Source organism: Choloepus didactylus, chromosome 7, assembly GCF_015220235.1.
Source record: "Choloepus didactylus isolate mChoDid1 chromosome 7, mChoDid1.pri, whole genome shotgun sequence".
Lineage (NCBI taxonomy): Eukaryota > Metazoa > Chordata > Mammalia > Pilosa > Megalonychidae > Choloepus > Choloepus didactylus.
The window spans coordinates 43,057,032-43,080,023 of record NC_051313.1 but is presented as its reverse complement, the minus strand read 5'-3'; the positions used below and the strand labels follow the sequence as shown (position 1 = coordinate 43,080,023).

The 22,992-nt window shown below is 43.4% G+C and overlaps 1 protein-coding gene across 16 annotated transcripts in view; it reads right to left on the bottom strand.

Annotated features, from left to right (window-relative positions):
• Positions 1–22,992, bottom strand: part of SCML4 (Scm polycomb group protein like 4) — a 129,969-nt gene that overhangs the window by 67,559 nt on the left and 39,418 nt on the right. For 3 of the 16 annotated variants that reach the window (XM_037842455.1, XM_037842460.1, XM_037842461.1), the window contains one exon: positions 7,455–7,794. The exons of 11 other annotated variants lie outside the window; for them this stretch is intronic. The gene's annotated coding sequence lies outside the window, so the exon portion shown is untranslated. Of the gene's footprint in view, positions 1–4,555; positions 4,615–6,748; positions 6,809–7,454; positions 7,795–22,992 lie in introns of those variants that run through there. 2 more of the 16 variants (XM_037842462.1, XM_037842463.1) reach the window with 2 other exon arrangements.

Here is a 22,992-nt window from a genome sequence, read left to right as displayed (position 1 = left end):
GCTGTTGAGGATGTCAATTTCCATTGGTTTTATCAATTTTAGAAAAATATTGCATCTTGTTGGTTCTAAGATGTGAATTATTTTCATGTTAATGTCTTTGAAATGAGGATACACCTTATAACACTGTAAGCACATCAGAGTTCCATAGGCAGAATTTTTTTTTTCTTAGTAGTACCTTAAACAATGATGTGTGTTTTTAATCAATGAATTATGATCAGTGAAACATAAACTCATCAACATGTAAACAGAGAAACTCATTCTATTTCTACACATTAGTATCTGTCTGTAATAACAACAAATACCCAAAACATTCATTTTCAAAAAAGAAGGCTACCCCCCAAAATTAAAGAACCAACAAAACTATTCAATAAGATTTTGCCAGGTGAAATTTGGTCTGAGTTCCATTTTGAACTACCATTATTGAAAGTTTCTATTTCTTTATTATTACTTTATCACCACAGATTTTGAAAACAGGAATTTTTTCCTAGTCTAGGACAAATTTCTCTGCGTTTCTATTTTGCTTCTTGTGAGGAGGCCAGCAGCACATCCACTAACATCTAGATCAAAAGTCGACAAGAGAAAACCCAGAGAAGGCATTGGATCTCTTTCCTCTCTTGTGAAAATGGGAGTCTTCTTGAAAAATAAATTGGCTGTTTTCTTTCACCATGAGTTGTGCTGTCTGTTGTGCTCTGCTGAGATACGTCCTCACAAAACTCTTCTTACTGTATAATTCTTGAAGAGTAAAGGGTGGGAAACACATTAATGAGCATATTACCTTAAGAATTCTTATTATTCAAGATAAAATTTAACTATCCAAAAATGTCTCAGTATTTCAGAAAAATTTCCTAGAAAATAATTTTTCAAATTGAGTTTTTCTGTTGTTTCACTTCCGTCCAAGACTTCACCATTCCACTTTCCACTTTCTCACTTCCATAGAAACATATCCATCTTGGAGAGAGTAAAGGACCCCTCCAGGTAACTAAACCTGATAAATGAATTTTATACATGAACCTTTATTGGTGAACTATTGGGTACCACAGTGCCTAGAGAGATATTTGGAGGCAGGAAGTCTTTCCACAATTTCCTTGACTGGCCACACCTAAATGATTACATATTTCATCCAACAGTCAGGAAGATGATGTTCCCCAATTCCTTGTCATAAATAAATATAATTTCAGTATGCAAATAAATATAATCTTGAGAAATGAGAGGGAAGACTTTTAAAAATTGAAATGGTTATTTTAAACATAGGGATTCTCTCAATGCTTCCTTGGAATCGTTTCAAAGAGTTGAGAGAAAGCACTTATAAAGTGGCTCTCTCAATAACAGACCCAGAAGTTGTGGAAAAGATGGCAATAGCGCAGTTCTCCCCAAATTTCCATTTCCACAACTATGATATATTTTTTAAAAAGTAAAAATAGAAAAGATCAATATTGAAACTAAAAAAGGTTCTCAATCTTGGGATACAGTGGAAACAAGGCAGATGGAATTTTTTCAGAGAGAACATAATTATGGAAGATAGACAACAACAATTTATCACATGGTTAAAGAAAGGGCCATAAGTAATACAAAAGGAAAATACTCAAAAATGTATTAAAAGGCTGTATTCCAGAATGAAGAGGTTCTCTGGATCTTAGGAAAATTTCTTTAAGACTGAACAACCACCACAAATCCTAGTAAAAACAATATACTACAAACATAAAGGAAAACAGTCTACATTATTCAGTTAAAATAAACAGATCATTTATGATGAGAAAAACAAACAGGTTTTTTGTTTGTTTTTGTTTTGTTCATGTGTTTGTTTTAGCAGTATTAAGCCAAAAGATAATGGAGTCACCATTGCGGCCTTTTTCTCATTTTAGTTGCTATGTTTTTTCCCACCACAGGGCCTTTGCATATGTGGCTTTCTTTGTCTGGAATACTCTTTCTTCCCTTTTCACTTGATTTACTCGTCTTGTTCTTCATCAGCTAGCTCAAGGAAGCTTGTCTTGACCCTTCATTAGGGTTTCCTAAGTGTAGGGATCCTCAGCTGTGAAGCAAACCTATGGTGCCTGAGTAGCACCCACCGTGGAACTTGGGTCAATGTGAAGCTCAAGCAGCCGTTCTGCCTCTGACCAAGGAGCCTCCCGTCCTCTGCCAGCACCCATGACACTGCGGCAGGCTAACTTGTTTGCACGTAGGCAAGGTAAAATCTCGACCCTTCCCAGATCTTGACATAGATTGAATAAGAAGTTGAAGAACTTAAATTTAAGAAAATATTTTAAAAATTCTGCTTATGCCCTTTATTAGTTAGGGTTCTCTAGGGAAACAGAATCAACAAGACATATCTATAAATAAAAGATTTTATAAAAATGTCTCACGTAACTGGGTCCAAATTCCACAGGGCAGGCAGCAAACTGGCAACTCCAATGAAGATGTTCCATGAACTCCTCAGGAAACGAACTGGCAACTTCAATGAATTCCTCAGGAAACGTTTCGCTGGTTAACCGAAGAAGAAGTGAAGGCCTTCTATCTGTCTCACTTAAAAGTCTTCAAGTGATTGTATTAAATCCAGCTGATTGCATTCTCTCATTGTGAAAGACATGCCCTTCGTTGATGTAATCAGTCACAGGTGCAACAACTGACTGATGATTTAAGTCACAAATGTCCTTGCAGTAACAGTCCAGTGCTTGCTTGACCAGACACCTGGGTACTATCACCTGGTCAAGTTGACACATGAACCTAATCATCACAGTCCACCCCTTGTCAACTTGGCAGTTACACACATTGCTTTAAACCATATTTTATCTCTAAGTAGAGAACAATAACAGATATATACTTCATCTAACAATACATACAACTGGAAACACACTAAATCTCTCCAGAATAGAATGCAAGTCCTTGGGTGATATTAACTCTTAAAATTGATTCCCTTTAACCTAAATATTATAACAAAACAAGCAGGAAATATTCACGTTATCATAGTCCTTGTTTCTGTAACTGGTGACGTAGTCATAGTTCGTATTTATCACTACCTTCTTCCACTACCCATTCCACATTCCCTTTACCCTCAGCAAGCACTTCAGCTGACTATGGTTCTTTGCCTGGTGGGGTGACCCAGACCTACATTCCTGAAGTTTCTTGGCCATTGGTAGTCCTGCCTGGATTGGGTTGTTGCAGTTTTCCATTGATTTTAATCACAGGGCACGGTAGTACTAAGAGATGCCCAAGGGGATATCCTGTATGCCAGGAAAACTCTTCTTTACCTCCATTGTGTAGTTGCAGTACTACTTCCCCTTGATAGTCAGGATCAATCACCCCAGCCAGTACAGTAATCCCCTTCCTTGCCTGTTGATTCAGAGGCATAAGAAGCCCAAAGAGGCCAGGTGGCAGTCTTAACTTCCAGTTCAGTGGAATTATTGTTGTGTTTCCTGATGGAAGCACTCCTCCTTTTGGAACTAAGACTTGTAGACCAGCAGAAACTTAAGCTTGCAGGGACAGGAAGCAAAAATTTTCATAGTGGATCACTAGGAGTGATAGTGAGTAATGCCACTCCTGTTTCCACCGCTTGACTCCTGGACCCATGAATCCTGGCTATGGGAGAAACAGCACCATAGAGTGGATGCTGATTCAGAGCATACACAGCCTCCTGGAGAACACTGCCCCAACCCTGCAAGGTACTGCCACCTAGTTGGTGCTGTAATTGAGTCTGCAACAGGCCATTCCACTGTTCTATCAACCCAGCTGCCTCTGGATGATGGGGAACTTGGCCAGAGAATCCCATGAGCATGTGCCCATTTCTTCACTTCATTCGCTGTGAAGTGGGTTTGTTGGTCAGAAGCAATGCTGTGTGGAATACCGTGATGGTCAACAAGACATTCTGTAAGTCCACGGATGGTAGTTTTGGCAGAAGCATTTTGTGCATGGAAGACAAACCCATATCCAGAGTATGTGTCTATTCCAGTAAGAACAAATTGCTGCTTCTCCCATGATGGCAGTGGTCCAATGTAATCAACATGCCACCAGGTAGCAGGCTGATCACCTCGGGCAATGGTGCCATATTGGAGACTGAGTGTGGGTCTCTGCTGCTGGCAGGTTGGGCAGTCAGCAGTGGCTGTGGCCAGGTCAGCTTTGGTGAGTGAAAGCCCATGTTGCTGAGACCATGCATAATCTCCATCCCTACCACCATGACCACTTTGTTCATGAGCCCATTGGGCAATGACAGGAGTGGCTTGGGAAAGAGGCTGATCGGTATCCATCAAACAGATCATCTTATTCACTTGATTATTAAAATCTTCTGCTGAAGTCACCCTCTGGTGAGCATTCACATGGGACACAAATATCTTCATGTTTTTTGCCCACTCAGAAAGGTCTATCCACATACCTCTTCCCCAGACTTACTTGTCACCAATTTTCCCATCATGTTCCTTCCAAGTCCCTGACCACCCAGCCAAACCATTAGCAATAGCCTGTGAATCAGTATACAAATGCATCTCTGGCCAGTTCTTCTTCCAAGCAAAGTGAACAACCAAGTGCACTGCTCGAAGTTCTGCCCACTGGGAGGATTTCCACTCACCACTGTCCTTCAGGGACATCCCAGAAAGGGGCTGCAGTGCTGCAGCTGTCCATTTTCGGGTGGTGCCTGCATATCGTGCAGAACCATCTGTAAACCAGGCCCAAGTTTTCTGTTCCTCGGTCAACTGATTGTAAGGAACTCCTCAAGATTTCCATAGCTGTTGGCTGGGAAAGAGAAGGTAAGGTGGAAGTAGTGGGGCCGTAGGCATTTTGGCCACTTTTTCATGTAACTTACTTGTGCCTTCAGGACCTGCTCAAGCTCTATCTCATATATACCATTTCCATTTTATGATGGAGTGCTGCTGTGCACGCCCAATTTTATGGTTTGGTGGGTTGGACAACACCCGGCTCATGATAGGTAACTCAGGTCTCATGGTAACTTGGTGGCCCATGGTTAAGCATTCTGTCTCTACTAAGGCCCAATAACAGGCCAAAAGCTGTTTCTCAAAGGGAGAGCAGTTATCTGCAGAGGATGGTTAGGCTTTACTTCAAAATCCTAAGGGCCTACATTGTGATTCTCCTATAGGAGCCTGCCAAAGGCTCCAAACAGCATCTCTATTTGCCACTGACACTTCCAGCACCATTGGATCAGCTGAATCATATGGTCCAAGTGGCAGAGCAGCTTGCACAGCAGCCTGGACCTGTCACAGAGCCTCATCTTGTTCTGGTCCCCACTCAAAACTAGAAACTTTTCTGGTCACTCAGTAAATGGGCTGAAGTAGCACACCCACATGAGGAATATGTTCTCTCCAAAATCCAAAGAGGCCAGCTAAGCACTGTGCCTCATTTTTGGTCACAGGAGGGGCCAGACACAACAGCTTATCCTTCACCTTAGAAGGGATATCTCTACATGGACACCTAGAAATTTTACTGAGGTGGAAGTCTCCTGTGTTTTTCTTGGATTTATCTCCCATCCTGTGCCATGCAAACACCTTACCAACAAATGTAGAGTAGTTGCTACTTCTTACCCACTATGTCCAATCAACATGATATCATCAATATAATGGACCAGTGTGATGTCTTGTGGGAGGGAGAAACAATCAAGATCCCTGCAGACAATGTTATGACATAGGGCTGGAGAGCTGATATACCCCTAAGATAGCACAGTGAATGTATACTGCTGGCCTTGCCAGCTGAGTGCAAACTGTTTCTGGTGGTCCTTACTAGCAGCTATTGAGAAAAAAGCATTTGCCAGATCAATAGCTGCACACCAGGTACCAGGGGATGTGTTGATTTGCTCAAGCAAATCACATCTGGAACAGCAGCTGCAATTGGAATCACCACCTGGTTAAGCTTACAGTAATCCATTGTCATCCTCCAAGACCCATCTGCTTTCTGCACAGGTCAAATAGGAGAGTTGAATGGGGATGTGGTGGGAATCACCACCCCTGCATCCTTCAAGTCCTTAAGAATGGCATAAATCCCTCCAGGAATCTGGTATTGCTTCTGGTTTACTGTTTTGCTAGGCAGGGGCAGTTCTAAAGGCTGCCACTTGGCCTTTCCCATGATAATAGCCCTTACTCCATGAGTCAGGGAACCAACGTGAGGATCCTGCCAGTTGCTGAGTATGTCTATTCCAATTATGCATTCTGGAACTGGGGAAATAACCACATAATTGGTCCAGGGACCCACTGGACCCACTGTGAGACAGACCTGAGCTAAGACTCCATTGATCACCTGACCTCCATAAGCCCTAACTCTGACTGGTGGACCAGAGTGATGTTTTGGGTCTCCTGGAATTAATGTTGCTTCTGAACCAGTGTCTAACAATCCCCCTAATATCTGATCATTTCCTTTTCCCCAACGCACAATTACCCTGATAAAAGGCTATAGGTTCCCCTGGGGAAGGCTGGGAGGAAGATTAACAGTGTAAATTTTTGGCACTGTAATGGGTCCTTCCCCAAAGTTACCCGGCCTTCCCCTCATTCAAGGGGCTCTGGAACTGTCAACTGTCTCAAGTCTGGAAATTGATTATGGGGCTGTCACTCTCTGTTTTTGTAATTCAAGGTAGACTTTTGTTCACTTGACCTAGAATTCTCCTGCTTATACAGCTCAAACAAAAATTCAGTAGACTGCCCATCTATTTTACTGCTAGGTACTCCATGAACTACTAACCAACGCTACAAGTCTCTATAAGTCAGATTATTTTGACTGCTGCCTTGAGCCTGTTTTCCATTATGGTAGTCACACCCACCTTGTCTTTGATGATTAATTGTTGCCACGTGGCTTCTGCCGACTCAGGATCTGATTATCCCCATTGTGTTTAAGGATTCTAGCTCAGTGACAGCAGTTCTCACAGTAATATCTGACCTACAGAGAAGGGCAACAACAGAGATCTTCAGGGATGACGAAGCTAGTCTCACAAATTTATTCCTCAGAGTCCTGGTAAAAGGTGTGTCCTCTGGACATTCCAGGGGTGTGTGAGCAGGTCTCCCATGATAAATCCATTCTAGCATTCCAATCTCTCTAAGCCTTTGAATCCTGTCCTCTACATTATAGCAGGGCAGTTCTGGCATTTGGACCTTAGGTAATGTCGGCCACCTTTTGATCCACGTTTCAGCTTACCACCCAAACAAACTGTTAACACCCTTTCTAACCCCACAAACTACAACACTGAATGCAGAATCTCTGCTTAGTGGGCCCATATCAGTATATTCAGCCTGATCCAACTTTATATTCCTTCCACCATTATGCCCCACCCTTAATATCCATTCCCACACATATTCCTCTGATTTCTCTTTTTATACGTTGCAAAACTCATACAGTTTTTTTGGAATATAACTTTGTAACTTACCCTTCGGGGCCTGTTGGGACTTTAATCTAGTTATAGGTCTTGAAACAATGACTGGTGGTGGGGGTGGGTCATGAAAAGAATTAGAAGTATCCTTCAAGCCATTTACCTCAGGGCATTCTGTTGCAGTTTCATCTCCTGAAACAGGATTAATCTCTCCAGACACAGGAATGAGGTCTTCTTCCTCATGGGAGGTGGTTACAGGTTTAGCAGGCACTGAAGGGTTAATCTCTTTAGGTGGAGTTTGGATGGCAGGCTCCTCAGGGCAGAGTGGAGGTGGGGGAGCTGTTTCCTCAGGACAGACCACTACAGGTGTATCTAACAATGACTCAGCAGAATCCAGAGTTCCAATGTCCTCACTGCCATTATTATCATTCCATATGTCCCCATACCAAGTTTCAGGATCGCATTCTTTTCCAATCAATGCCTTTACTTTAACAGCAGACACCCTGTGAGGTTGAGATTTTAGTTTACATTGTAAATCTGCTACTCACACAATGAGTCTCTGAGCCTGGTTTTCCAAAATCTGAAGTCTGCGGCCACAGGAAATAAGATTTTCCTTCAGGGCACACATAGAAACCTTTACATCTGTCATACGGTGCTTAAGTTTCAAATTTGAAACCTTTAGCTCGTCCCTTTCTCTTATAACTTTATCCAGAGTATCTAAGAGCAACCAGCCAACATCATTATACCTCTTAACTCTGCAAAACTCTGTTAAGTTGTCAAAAACACTGTCACCCAGAGCCTTGCTTCATACAAGAGTATGATTAGGAGAATCAAATAGTGATATTTTGCATATCTCCATTGCCAACTCACGCCATGGATTGTCAGTGCCATCGTGATTATTGGAAATGGAGTCATTAGTGCTTTTGAATCTAAACAGAGTAGGAAATCAGTTGTAAAAGCACATTTTAAAATTCTATTTCTCAAAAAACACTCCTGGTGCCAAGTTATATATTAGGGTTCTCTAGGGAAAGAGAATCAACAAGAGATATCTATAAATATAAGATTTTATAAAAGTATCTCATGTAACTGTAGGTATGCATGAGACCAAATTCCATGGGGCAGGCAGCAAACTGGCAACTTCAATAAAGATGTTCCATGAACTCCTCAGGCAGTGAACTGACAACTTCAATGAACGTGTTTGATGATCTCCTCAGGAAACAAGCTGGCAACTTCGATGAACTCCTCAGGAAACGCTTCACTGGTTAGCTGAAGAAGACGTGAAGGTCCTCTACCTGTCTCGCTTAAAGTCTTCAACTGATTGGATTAAATCCAGATGATTGAATTCTCTCATTGTGGAAGACACGCCCTTCATTGATGTAATCAGTCACAGCTGCAGCCAATTGACTGATGATTTAATAAACCAGCCTTCTGGTTTATTACCAAGCCACAAATGTCCTTGCAGTAACAGTTAGGCCAATGCTTGCTTGACCAGACACCTCGGTACTACTACCTGGCCAAGCTGACACATGAACCTAACCATCACATGCCCTAAAATAAAACTTGAATAAATAAAAATGATATTCTAATATTGGACAGATGGATACATTAAAAACATAATTTTTGCCTAAATTATTCTATAAATTAGATGCAATAACACTAAAAATCCAAACTGACTTTAACTTAAGAAAATGAGGGCAAAACAAAAGACAGAGGAGGAGATTTTCCTACTGGTTTCTAAAATATATTCTAAAACTACAGCAATGACAGCAGTAAGCTGCAGGAATAAACAGTCAGATCAATGGGAAGGTTAGTCCAGAAATTAAGCATATATTAAATTTCTATTTTTTTAAATTTAAGGGTGTTTCATATCAATGCAGAAAGGTGGATCACTTAATAAATGACTTGTGGACAACTGGCATTTAGAAATAAATAATGTTTTAGCTGTATTTCAGCAAATAGATTCTAGAGATATCCAATACTTAAATCTAAAAAAGGAAATGTTAAAAGGACTAAAGATAATATGTCAGCATTTTATACTTTTGGAATAGGAATGGACTTTCTAATAATGATACAACACTTAGGAAGCAGAAATAGAAAGACTGATAAACACAACTGCATAAAACAAATGCTTTCATATAGCCAAAGTAAAATTGTAAAAAGGTTGAAAATATTTCCATGACAGTTTGAAGAAACTGTTTGCTACATATGGGACTGAGGAAAGGTTAATGCAAAGAAATCCTTCAAATTATTAAAATAAAAGTGAACCCTCAATGGAAAGACAGACAAAGGACCCAGACAGCCAATTCCCACACATACAAAAAGAAAACCCTGACAAAGCTCAGTGTTGGTGAGGGGCCAGGGGAATGGGCACCTTGTTTATTGTTGGTGGGGATACAAGTTGGCTAACCTTTCCAGAGAACACTTTGAAAATCACATAAATATTTTACACATTCATACTTCCCAATCTAGCTCTTTCGCTCCTAGGAATTTATCCTAAGAAGATAATCTGTGAAGAGTGCAAAGATACGTGTCCAAGGATGCTCTTTGCAGTGTTATTTATAATAATGAAATACTGAATGCAAACAAAAGGACCCTCAAAACAGCCTTGGTTTAATAAATTATTTCACTTTCATAAATTGGAATACTTTATAATTTTAAGTATATGTGTGTGTTCATGCATACATACATTCATGCATATATGAAGACCGCAAAATAGCATATATCATATGATTCCACTGATACACATTTTACATATATAAACAGATAAATCTGCATGTGTTCAGGAAAGATAATCATCAAAAGACTGATGGCTGTCTCTGGGCAGAAAGATATTGAGAGGTTTTTTTCTTTCTTTCTTATGCCCTTTCCTTTGCTTGAATTTTTTAAACAATAGCTAAAAACATACTATAAGAAAAAACAATCAGTGAATGAGTCTCATTCTAGGGAAGTTTATTTTGGAAAATTTTGCTTCTTTAGAAGGCCTTTGTATTCTTTTTTCCTAATGGTTTTGGCTTCTGAGCCACAGAACTTTGTTGGCCACTGCTTTAATATCCCAAACAATTTGTAACAAAAAGGCAACAAGGACTTCATCACCAAAGAGGGTTGTTTCAGGGTTAAGAAGAATGTTAATAAACAGATGGCATACAGGGTTGTGATGGTTAGGTTCATGTGTCAACTTGACCAGGTGATGGTGCCCAGGTGTGTCTGGTCAAGCAAGCACTGGCCTAACCATTACTGCAAGGGCATTTGCGGCTGGTTAATAAACCAGAAGCCTGGTTTATTGATTGCATCTGTGGCTGATTATACCAATGAAGGGAGTGTCTTCCACAATGAGAGAATTCAATCAGCTGGATTTAACCCAATCAATCGAAGACTTCTAAAGGAGAATAGAGAGAACTTTCAATTCTTCTACAGACAGCCAGTCTCTCCTGAGGAATTCATTGAAGACCCTCATTGGAATTGCCAGTTCACACCCTGCCCTATGGAATTTGGACTCATGCATCCCCACAGTTTTGTGAGATACTTCTTTAAAACCTCATATTTACAGATATCTCCTGTTGATTCTGTTTCCCTAGAGAACCCTGACTAATACAGAGGGTCTTCAGCCAGACCCCTGAGAGAATCAGCTTGCTGCCCTCACCCTCCTGGACACTATCTCCCTCCCAGCATTTCCTCTGAGGGACCACGTGGCAGCTGGGTCATTGCCTTTCCTCCAAAGATTTCTCCTATCTCCAAAGACCTTCAAACACCTGAAAGTTATCCAAAGCCATCCTATCCATGAGCACATAACTTGATACACCAAATATATACATCCCTTGAGAACATGCAAAATTCTGGAGGTGTATACAATACCTTTGAATGCAGACTGCCTTAGTTTGGGTTGGATTTGGAAGCTGTCTTGGAGCAAAGAGCTTTAGTACACATTAAAAGTTTCTTTTTCTAGAACAGCCTAATCACAAAGTCTTTAAGTCTCCAAGGTATAACCTTCAAGTGGTTATCAAATCCATTAACTAATGGTACTTCATCAAGATAAAGACCAAGGAATTACCAAATCCAAAGCATACACCAATCCCATGGGGCCACTGAGTCAGCCAGGAGTTATCCTGGGGCATTTATTCATGTATCTACTCATTCATTCATCCAATAAATATCTGTTGAGTATGTGCTGGCTGTCAAACACTCTCCTTAGGCACTTGGATCATCAGTGAGAATAAATAAGACACACCTCTTAAGATGTTAATGGTCTACGGAGAAGAGGCTATAATAGTATATGAGATGGGCAGCATAACAGGGGCTATGTATGAAATGCTATAAGAACTCCAAGAAGGGAAAAAAAATCCATTCTTTTGGCAAGGTTAGTTGGGGTGGGAGCAGAGAAGCTCAAGAAGGTGACATCAGAGCTAGTATTTTCTAGGTAGAAGGGCAAGACAGGCAGAGCAAAGGAAACTAAAAGCACAGAGCTGATGACAGAGCAGGTGCATGCAGGGACATTGGTGATGTGTAGAGAAGGGATGGGGGCAGCCAGAATGGAAGCACGGTCAACGGGTTTTTGTTGTTTCTAAAATCATTGAGAGGAGGTGCTTACAAGGATCTCTAGTCTCCTACTAGACTCTAAATTATCTCCTTCCATTAAGCTGCATTGAATGGGTCCCTGACCTTGGTCTAATGCTCCTTCTCATCATTATTTGAAAAAAAAAAAAAACACAACTGGAACCCTATTTTCCATCATTCTGGGGAACCATGTTGAATTCTCTGTAAGCCAATGTCCCTGGCCTCATTCTTCTGCCAGCAGCCTCTTCTGCAACCTAATACCCACAGCTCTGCAGGCTTAGGGCTGGGTGTGAGGTAGTTTCTAAATCCAACCATCCTCCAAGGAGACCCTTTCCTTCTCCACACGCTCACTTCTCACATCCCTCAACTCCAGCACCAATTGCCACACCGCCAGATTCAGAATTTCATGAAATGATGGTTTATGTAGTTTGCTCATTGCTTCAGGCACACAGATGATTACTTTACATTCCTGGAGGCTGGGAGCCATGTTTCACATGTCACTTCTGCTCCTCACAGCACCTGGTACAACAGTGCACCCGCAGGGGATGCTCGGCAAATGGTCCGCACCTGGAACCTGCACCTGTGACAACCCCATTCTCCGTGGAGTCCACCCAACTCACCTCGGCCAAGGCCTATGGCTGCAGGCAGAGGCCTCCCTCCTTATTTTTGAATTTTTGGTAGAAATGTTTTAATATAGCAGAAACTTTTGACGGTCAATGAAAACTCATATCCTGAGAAAAATAGGAACAGCTATATAATCGATGTTGAGAAAATGAATTCCTTTAGTACTCTTTTTTCCCCCAATTCTGACACTAAAATTGGGCCAGCAGCACTCAAAGCCAACATTTATCTGCACCCTTTGTACTCAAGTTTTTGCTTCTGATACTTTTCTCCACCAAAAATGATCCAGGCCTCCTTCAAATTAGCTGATTTCCTATTTTGGGGACAGAGAAAGGTCAGGATTAGCTTGGAACATCTTACTATTACCAGAACAGGGATGCTTTCAGGAATATCAGGGGTAGTGTTAAGAGGACAAAGAATGAAGTTGTGACAATTTGTGAATCAATAACAATAACAACAAACAATAATATCATGAATTGAAATAATTTAGTTTGTGAAAGTTTCAGAATTCATTATCATACTCAGAAGACTTAGATAAGGTGCACCAAACTGTAGTCGAAATCATTTTAATACAACAGAAGCATGGATCTAAAAAAATATGAGTATAGGAGAACTTATATATAGGTATTCAGTTCTTTAATTAAGTACTGATATGCTTGTCTCTACCTGTCTAACAAGAGAAGGGTGAATACAAAGAAATTGTAAATGATCCGACTTGTCCTGGAAGAAAAAGAACTGACCCCCAAACACAAAGGACTGGTTAGCCTCAGTTTTCCCACATAATAGCCAGGTAGAAAGAGAACTCAACAGAATGTTCTGAGGTAATGAATCCATCAAATGACTATGAGCAGCTGTAATATGCAGATTTTATCCTTTGCCCTACACTCCACCCCACACCCCTGTCCCAGGAGATGAAACTTCTAGATGTACCTATTAAGTAAACTGAGAGACTTCAAGACCCAGAAGCCTCCCTCTCCATAAGTAGAACTCTCCTCTCTGTTGTTAGTTAGGGGTGCAGGGAGCTTTCTGGCTCATTGCAATTGACTACCTGCTGAAAGGGCAGGCTCTAGAAGCCTGTCAAAATCCATCCCACCCTTGGCTGACCCTACAAATGCTACCCCGCATCCCCAAAGTTAGAACCTTCCCTGCACCCAGTGAGGATGCAGCAGCCAGGGTGCTAGAGAGTCAGGGTGTGCATATTTAAAGGGAAGGGGGAAAGATACATAAAGCAAAAGCAGAGAACATGTGTAATGAAGTGGAAAAACACCCATGCCAACCTGCAGGATTTGGAATAACTTCAGAACATTTGAAAGCGTGAGAGAGAGCCACCCGTACAGGTGTGAGTGATTTACTGGCTGGGCAGCTGCCCAGCTATGCTCTAACTCTACCTGTTTGCTGAGGCCTGCCAGTCCCCTCAGCCAGTGCAGCAAGAGGAGAGAAGCCAGCTGCTAACTCCACCACTGGCACCTGGGCTCCCGGGCCAGGAGCTGCTCCTCAGAAGAGGAACCAGGCCCAGGAGGGACTGGCTCTTCCACTCCTCATCTGAGGCAGCCATCCCTTCTTGTTGAGTCAAGTCCCTCACCCTGACAGACCTTCCCCTTCAAGTAGGGTCCTTACGGAAGACAGCCAGCCCTCTGGAGATGTGATGTACCGGCCCGGGGCCTGTTTTCCTCAGCCCCATTCCTCATCCTTCCCCTGCTCTTCTCGACAGCAAAGCGGGTCTGACCCCACAGGCTATTTCCCCGGTTCTGTGACAGCTGCCTGCTGGCTGGGTTTGCCCAATGGGAGGTGCTGGCCTGAGTTTGGAGGGTGGGGCTGGGCTGGGTGCAGCCAGAGACTCCATCCCCTCTCTGTTTCAGTGGTCTCTGCCAGGAGCCGCTTCTCCTCTGTGGCCCACATGGTCCCAGGCTTCGCCGCGTAACCTGGCCCCAGCCTCGGCAACGCCATCTTCTTCCACCCTTCTTACCTAAGGGTGGTCACCAGCCAGTCTCCTGCTTTGGCTCTTCTATCACTGTGCGACCAGGTCCTCACATTAAATATACAATGTGTCAAATACAAAAGACCCCAACAGCCAGACATGGAAGGAAGACATCTGCCTGCCGTTTAGTCAGGATATTTATTGACCGGGCAGGGTGTGAAACAGTGTAAGAAAGGCTCCTTTTGGAGTTTCCTCTCTCCTGCTGTTTCAAAGGATGGCATCGGACTATCTGTGGCCACACCTGTAGATACACCAGTGTGCAAAACCCATGGAGTGTGAGAAGGGACCCGGATGGGGTGAAGATGAGACATTCTCTGCCATTAATGTGGTCAGAGGAGTCATGGATAAGAAAAATGAGGGGGATGATCATCAAGATCAAAGTAGATGTATAACATGCTCTGATATAGGGGGTAAGGAAGATACACTTATAAATCCATACCCATCTCTACACGTGCATGTGCTTATATGCGCGTAGATATTCTACATCTGCCAATTCTAATTTTTTAAAAAATAGTAACAGTTGTCTTTGGGGAGGGGAGCTGGGCTTTTAGGGGCTAGAGAGGGAGAGACTTTTCTCTGTATAGTTTTCTATCTTTTGAATTTTGGATGTATTTTAAAATAAAAACAAACTTTAAAAACTCAACCTACAATCTCCTACTCTAGAGAAGAATGAGTGGCTCTGACATCGATGGCTGTTGATCAGCCAGGACAGCTGCACCATGGGCTGGGTGCTGTAGACCCTGAAAAGCCTGCAAACACCAGGCAACACCTGGGTGCTCTGCTCGTCACTTCGCATGGTAATCCAACAACTTGAAGGACTAGACAAGCACCCTTCCAATGGGCATGAGGAGCACATGAGGCATAGTATTAGGTGCTGGTGCAAAGGGCACTGGAATTAGGGGGCCCAGTTCCAGGTCTGGCTATACTCCTAATCAGCTGGGAGATGGGGACAAGTAACTTAGCCTCTCTGGGCCTTGGCTCTCTCATCCATATGGGCAACCTCTAAACCCCCTGATAACAAGACTGACAGATCCAGCTGGTAGAGAAACCACAAGCCATTTTTAGATGCAGAGAGTTTCTTACTGACCTAGAAAAAGCAAGAAGAGCAAACGTGCCAGTTCCTCCATGCCCCTTGTCCCAGAGGACAACACAGAAACAAATAGGGCCAGAGGACTACAACACAAGTGCTATGGAACCCTGTGGCTGAGGGGTCAATTTCATGCTGCAGCTGAACCCTTTTATAGCCTGCAGCTGTGCCCTAACGGAGGGCGAGGTAGAAGGCCCCATATCTCATCAGAGCCCAGGAGGCGATGAGAAACTGTCTTGTGACTGCCACTTGGAAAGACAGCAAGTTGAGTGACAAATGGCTTTGCAGCAGATCCTCACAAGCCTCCCGTGCTCTCATTTCCAGGAGGATCATGGGGCATCAAGCCAAGACTAGGTCAGTTGCAGTTAAGCTTTGCCTGCATGGCCATATGGAGATGGGCAAGGTCAGCAGGGTGTCAGGGTGGAGCCATTTCCCTACACCCCTGTCCTGCTTTTAAGGAATTAACCACTTAGAATGGCAGGAAGACAGTTATGGGGCAACTTGCACCCGAGGATGAGGACCAAAGAGGTTGGATGCTCAGAGGAAGAGCTCTGGTGGACTGAAGTTCTCCTGGGTGGCAAAATAATTCAGGGAAGTCAGATCCTGGGGGAGCCCCTCTCCCCCTTGCCCCACTAGGTCCTTGCAGCCTGGCACCTCCCTGCCACTCCCCGAGGGATCCTTTGGAGCCTCGCCTTTGGCCACTGACCCTAAAGGACATCCAAGCTGAATGGGGTCCCCTGTATGCAGCCCCTGGGGTCCCACGTCTCCCCATTACCTACTCCCAGCTTATTCAAGGGCTGGAAACTAGTAAAGAAACTGACCCTCTGCCAATCTGAACCAAAGGTAGAATGAGAACTCAAGGTAGGTAAACTGAATCAGAAGAGGTCTGTTCAGAAGCCTCTAATGTGGTACCCTCAACTCATGGCTTTCTCTGAGACTGAAGTCAGAGAAGCAGTATTACTTGATCTTTGTTTCGGATTTTCAGGAGAGAATCCGTCCCCCTCTCCTAAAGGCATTTATTTCTGCCTAAAGCCTTTCTCCTTGGCTAGATGAGAAGGAGCTGCATTCAAATACTTGAATCTCTCAAGGAGGTGGCTTTCCAGAGGCTTCTCTCTCAATAAGCCTGAGCCCACAGCTCTGCCTGGAAACAGCTACTAGAACAGAATCTTTGTATTTCACATCCTTCCCTGTGGCTGGAATTGAACAATTTCCATCACAGCCCCTACCACATGTTATTGCACTTATCTGAATCTGGGTCTCTCTCTCCCCATACACTGTGACTCCTTGAAGGGGGCTCTATGTCTTGACCAATGTATACCCACATAGTTTAGTGCTTAGGGACTTCACAAATGCTTATAGAATAAATGAATGATGAGCGAGTGATGAATGCTCTGGGACCCAGCCCCTCCTCGGGGGATCCTCCCACTCCCCAGCTCTGAGGCAGCAGCGTCCAGCCAGGGCACCTGCCTTTCACCCTCCAGTGGTGACCGCCAGGCTCAGACTCCACCCCAAGGAGCCCTCAACAGCCACACTCCAACAACAAGGCCACCCCAAGACACAGCGCACCACCTGCGGCCAAGAGCAGCCTCCACTTGCTTCATCTCTTTTAATTTTCACAATGGTTCTGTGAGCTAAGCATTCCTGCCCCTGGATTTTCAGACAGGGAACTGAAGTCCAGAGAGGGTGTGCAACGTCAGCTATCAGTACAGGCAAAACTCAGATTAGACCGCAGGGCTCTGCACATAAATCCTTACAGCTGCTTCCCTGGGTCTTCTCTGCTTGGAATGCAAGGAGCAAGCAATGGAGCTTGCTAGGGGGACAGGGGGACACCTGACCCTCCCACCCCGCCCCCCAAGCCACATCTCCAGGTCTCTATAGGTTGTAAAGAGCTGGCACAGATGCTACTGAAAACTTAGATGGTATGAAGGCACCCCAGTGAACTCGCTGAGCTCATGATGTCTGCATGGCTAGAAAAGCACAATTATTTAGTAACTATAACATACACAGAGCTGATTCAAGTATTTTGTAAAGGTTTGTTAAAGAGTAGTTGTGGGGGGCAGTAAGGCAGAGCTTGCTGGAAGATGTTTATCTCTGCTAGGAAGTGGCAGCCAGCGACTTTCTCTCACCCAGCCTCTGAACTCACCCTCTAGAGTGTAAGGAAAGTCACTTTATAGGGCAGCTACAAGTATCTCTTTACATTTTTTTTTGCAAACCACCATTTCCTGTTTTGTTCTCTATTTATACTTTACATTTAGTTTTGAGAAAGCACTGGTGGTTTGGTGTTTTCGCTGTTTCTAGTTCAATCTTTATCTCCAAACAAACCCTCTTCGAGATGATTTCGAGACCCAGATTATTTTCAAATAACTGGCTAAGAAAAAGTCGTAAAGCTTAAACAATACAACAGGAGCCCAGAACCGCAAATCACAACTCGGCAAGTGTGGGAATGCATTCGCCAGTCTCAGGCGCTTGTGACTTCCTCAAGGATTTTGCACAGGGCTCCTTTGGATGGCAACTTTCCAATGCAAACATTTTCACACAATTTTTCAGGCACATAGCTCTTCAGCCTACAGTATAGGAATGCGTATCGGTTATCTCTTCATTATAATTCTTGTCACAAAACACTAAGCATTGAAGTGTCTAAGGCACTTTGTTTGGGCTATGTATTGAGATGTAGTAACCCACTGTTTGCCCTCAAAGAACTCACTGTCTAAGAAAAACACTCACTTTGGACCCACTTGAACCCGATACGGAGGTGAGTGGAAAATAAGTATGAAGCAACACAGGAGTCAACACTCAACTCTTATGCAGGTCAAAGAGAGATGTCTTTTCAGGGTGGAAGGCCAAATCAAGTATACAGTCACCTTTAAACTGATTTTGCTTCTCCGTGTTTGACGGTTGGAAGCTCTGCTTTCCCAGTAGACAAGACGCACGTTTCTGCAGTTGGGAGACTGGGTCCTGGGGTGGGCAGGGGCCAGTGACCAAGCGTCAGGAGAGCTGGCTTTGAGTCACGGTTCTGTCAAAGAGTGGCATCCTGACCCTTGAAACTCAGGGTCCTCACCTGTGAAACAGAGATGCCAGTACTTGCCTGGTCTACCTTGTCAGGTGACCATGAGGATCTGATGAGAAAATGACGAAAGAGCCCACTGTAATCTGTAAAGCCTCGTGTGAAGTAAATTACTGATGTTCCCGGACAAGTAATTCTTTTCTTTCTCTTTACAGAGAACACGGAGTCAATAGGAGCTCTCTTTCCTGACCACCCTGTTGGCAGTGCCCTCAAAGACAATGCACAGCTTGATCATTTATTTTTATTTGCCACACAAAAGAAATATACCTAGAGAGTATCCAGACACATCCAGAGAACGCCAGGGTCCTCATGTCTTCCTGCAGAACATCACTAAGCCCTATATCCTGCCTAGATTATGCCCACCTGGTGGGGATGGAGGTGCTATGGGGCACCCTGGCCTCAGGGGGTTTCCAAGCTCTCTAGAAAGCTGGGAGGGTAAGAGGACAGGAAGGTACTTGGTTCTGGGCTGCCACCAGTCACCGGCAATACATGCTGTCACGGCACACTGGCTTACTCCACCCCCACCCCCCTTTTCACAAAGAAAAATCTCAGGGTCTTTAAAGGTTAGGAATGCAATCTGTCCCAGGACCTGTGAATAGAGTGGGTGAAGGGAAGGGAGGCTGGAGCAAGCAGCACAGGAAAACTTTTCCCCCAACTTTTTCCTCTAACTTAAGGGAAGGAAGACAAAATGAAGTCCTAATTTGCTTCTGATCACCAAGGACCACAAAGGTTTCACAGATGTCCTGTTAAATGCAGCCATGGCATCCTTCCACCAGGGACACAGAGGACAAGTCACCGATTCTCTGGCAAGTGTCCCCTGGTGTCCACTGTTACACAGCCTGCTGACCATGCAGACATCATGATGCTACAAGACCAGAGCCGAAAAGCAAACTCTCGATCTTCAAAAGGGAAGCTCTAGTTAGAAAACTGACTTTTCTCTTTCTCCCATTACTCATCCATTTAATCGGCTGACAAATATTTTCTGAGCACCGATTCCATGCTAGGCACGTGCAGGGCATGGGGAGGTGAAGACCTTAGAACAATCCCTTCCCCAGAGAAGGGTGCGGGCTTGTGGGGTGCATGCACTGTCAGGAGGGTCAGCAGAGCACGTACAGGTCTCCAGGTCTCCTCGAGCCCCACCCCATCCCCACTCACCCCTGCCCCTTGGGTTCCCCTCCCGTTGGGTCCTACTGGCACACACTAGTGTGCAGGAAGAGCACAGCTGAGTTCTCCATGTCCCGTAATGGCAACGCCCAGCATCTCAACCTCTAAAGGATCACTCTGAGCTGGGTGCAGCCAGAGCACAGGCTCAAGCCAGACAAGGAGGGGTGGCTGATCTCCACAAAGACAGAGCCGGCCAGGCCATGACAAAATGGTCAGGTTTCTCTTCAGGGGCCTCCCTGGACAACCCCTTCTTCTCTAATAGCACCCCACCTTTGGAAGGGGGACTGTCAGTCCCCTCAGCCCTTGCCAGCTACTTCCCTCACACTGTGTGCCCCGGCTTTGGGCGCTGTCCCTGGTAGCCGCTGTTACACCAGGGTCCAGCCCACAGGAACAACAAGACAACACACAGCAGATGGATAAATAAACCATTTAATGAAGCATATGTACATGCGTATAGTGTGTCATTAACTTCTCACTACAAGCCTTTTAGGCAAGTATTATTACACACCCCCATTATATAGATGAAGAGTCTGTGAAATCTGTAAGGGTGATGGATCAGAAAACTTCCATGTCTTGCCAGAGGTTACACAGCTAATGTTCAACCCAGCTTCTCCCACCAGTGCCTGGGTAACAAACTCTTAGCTGCTGAGACCCAAAGAGTGTCATCTCCCAAGACTTTTGTTTCCAGCTGGAGGTGGGGTGGGGGGTGTTGCATGTTAAAAGCTGAATCCTAGTGAGATAAGCCAGACATGAAAGGACAAATATTGTGTGATCTCACTGCTTTGAAACAATTAGAATAAGAGAACTCATAGAGTCAGAATCTAGAATATATGTTACCAGGGGATTGGATAGGGAAGGGGAATGGGAAGTTAGGGCTTAAAATGCACAGGGTTCCTATTTGGAATGGTGGTGATGTTTTGGTAATGGATGGTGGTGACAGTAGCACAACATTATGAATGCAATTAACAGCACTGAGATATATATCTGAATGTAATTAAAAGGGGAAGTGTTAGATTGTATATATGGTCACACAATAAAAAAGTTTTTAAAATAATCCCTGGAACTGCAATATGCAATGAACCCTAGGTTAAACCATGGACTGTAGTTAATAGTACAATCATCAAAATGTGCTATCGTTAATAGTAACCAATGTTCCACATCAATGCAAGGTGTTAATAATAGGGTGGTAAAAAGGAATCCTGTATTTTATGCATTATTGTCTATAAACCCACTTCTCTAATAAAGAAAAAAATACAATAATAATAATAAAATAATTTTAGGAAGCTGACTCATCAAGACCAAAAAGTCTGGAGGCCTTGTCCTCACCATATCTGGCTGGCCAAAACCTTATGTGAACTCTCTGAACCTCACATACAGCAAATATGATTTGATTGACTCATTTAAATAAAAAAAAAAAAGGGAGCGAGGGGAGCGATGCAACAATACACTTGTGACCTTCCAGTTCTTGGTTGCTAAAGGAAAGGTCAAAAAAGGAAAATATAATGACTCTTTTTGTCTTGCTTCTCCAGTGGGTTAGCAGTCAACAAACAGGGACTTAGTAGATTATTTTCCAGACAATCCCCCTTCTCCAAGGTCTCCTGACACCTTGCAACAGCAGTTAACCCAATTCTTAATTAGCTTTCAACTTTTACCTTTTGAAAACCCATATCTATATAAGTACATATTGGCGCTAACTCTGCTAAGGAATTTGTGCCAAGCCTTGGAGATAGAAAATTGGGTCAGGACAGACACGCAGACTGTAGGTGCTGATGGCCGGTTCCAGGACAAACCCTCCAGATTTGCTGCAGGAGCCAGTAGGGAAAGTCTGACAGAGGTCAGAGCTCAGAATGAGTGCAAAAAAGACGCTGAAGAAAAGAAATGGGGATGTGCTGTTGGGTTCAGGAGCAAGAAGAACAAGGACAGAATTAGCCTACTGCTTCCAGTGGACTGGGGAGATGCCGGAACTGCCGAGGGGCTGTTTTATTTCTGTTTAGTGCAGAAAGGGAAAGGATCTCAAGCTGGAGGTGGAGAACATGATAAGAGAGGGGAGGGCAGCCCCAGGTAGGGGCGGAGATACTGACAGCAGCTCATCATTTTAATGAACTCATCTCTTCAGGCTCAAACAAATCACACCCGAGAGGGCAGTGGGACTTTACGGAGCTGCTCCTGGGAAGTTCTGAGAAATCATGGTAAAGAAAGAAGGGCTAGAAGAGCAGAGAGGGGCATGTGTTATCCCAACTTTGAAAACAGGTTGGATTCTGGATGTGAACAATTACAGAACTGATTATTAAACAAGCCAGTAAGCTCTTATAAAAGAATGTGGTAATCACCAATATTGGGACATTGGCTCCCTAGAGCAAATCCCCTTAAAGCTTAAGGCTTAACCTAACTAGATTTACTTTGTTTTTTTTTTTTGTTTTGTCCAGTTTTGTTTTAGGAGAAGGAGGGCTTAGGTTGGAAATCGGAGGAATGCTGTTAAACATGGGCTGACTTGATTACTGCAAAGTAGATGACAAATATTCCCAAGATTATTTCATGAACCAGATAGTAAGATGTGGGCAGAAGGATAACACTGTTTGGGAAGAATCATAGCTAATGAGACATCACCCAGACTCCAACTTGCATGATAATGACTTGATGCTAATCCTCAGGTTGTCTATAGTGGTATGCCACGGGTCTCTGATTTTGATTTTATTCTCCCCAATGACATGGACAAAGATTTGGAAGGTAGGCCTATCAAATAAGCAGAAGACACAAGTCTAGGAGGGACAGTTAATGTTATAGATTACAGAATTGAGTTGCAGAACTTCTTAGTCTAGTTGACCAAATCAATCAAATGAAATATTTAAAATATTCATATTTTTAACATAAAATTAAATATATTATATTTTTAATGTAAAAATATTTAAAAGTAGCTAAAATATCAATCACAGATAAGTCTTGACAGGAAAGCCTTCCTGTGTGAAAAAGATTTAGGATTTTAGTTAACTACAAACTTTATTTAGACTATGATGTGGACATTTTTATTGAAAATTTCACAGAAATATAGATTATATTGTGTCCAGATTAAGGGAAGCAGTAACCCCATTGTCCACAAAATATCTGGAGTTTTATGATCATTTCAGGGCACAAGCATTAAAATAAATACCAGATCAAAACAGAGAGACGATAGAGGCAGATAGGAAGTTTCTATAAAGGCAGATAGAAACTTGCATTTGCAGAACAGTTGGACTAAC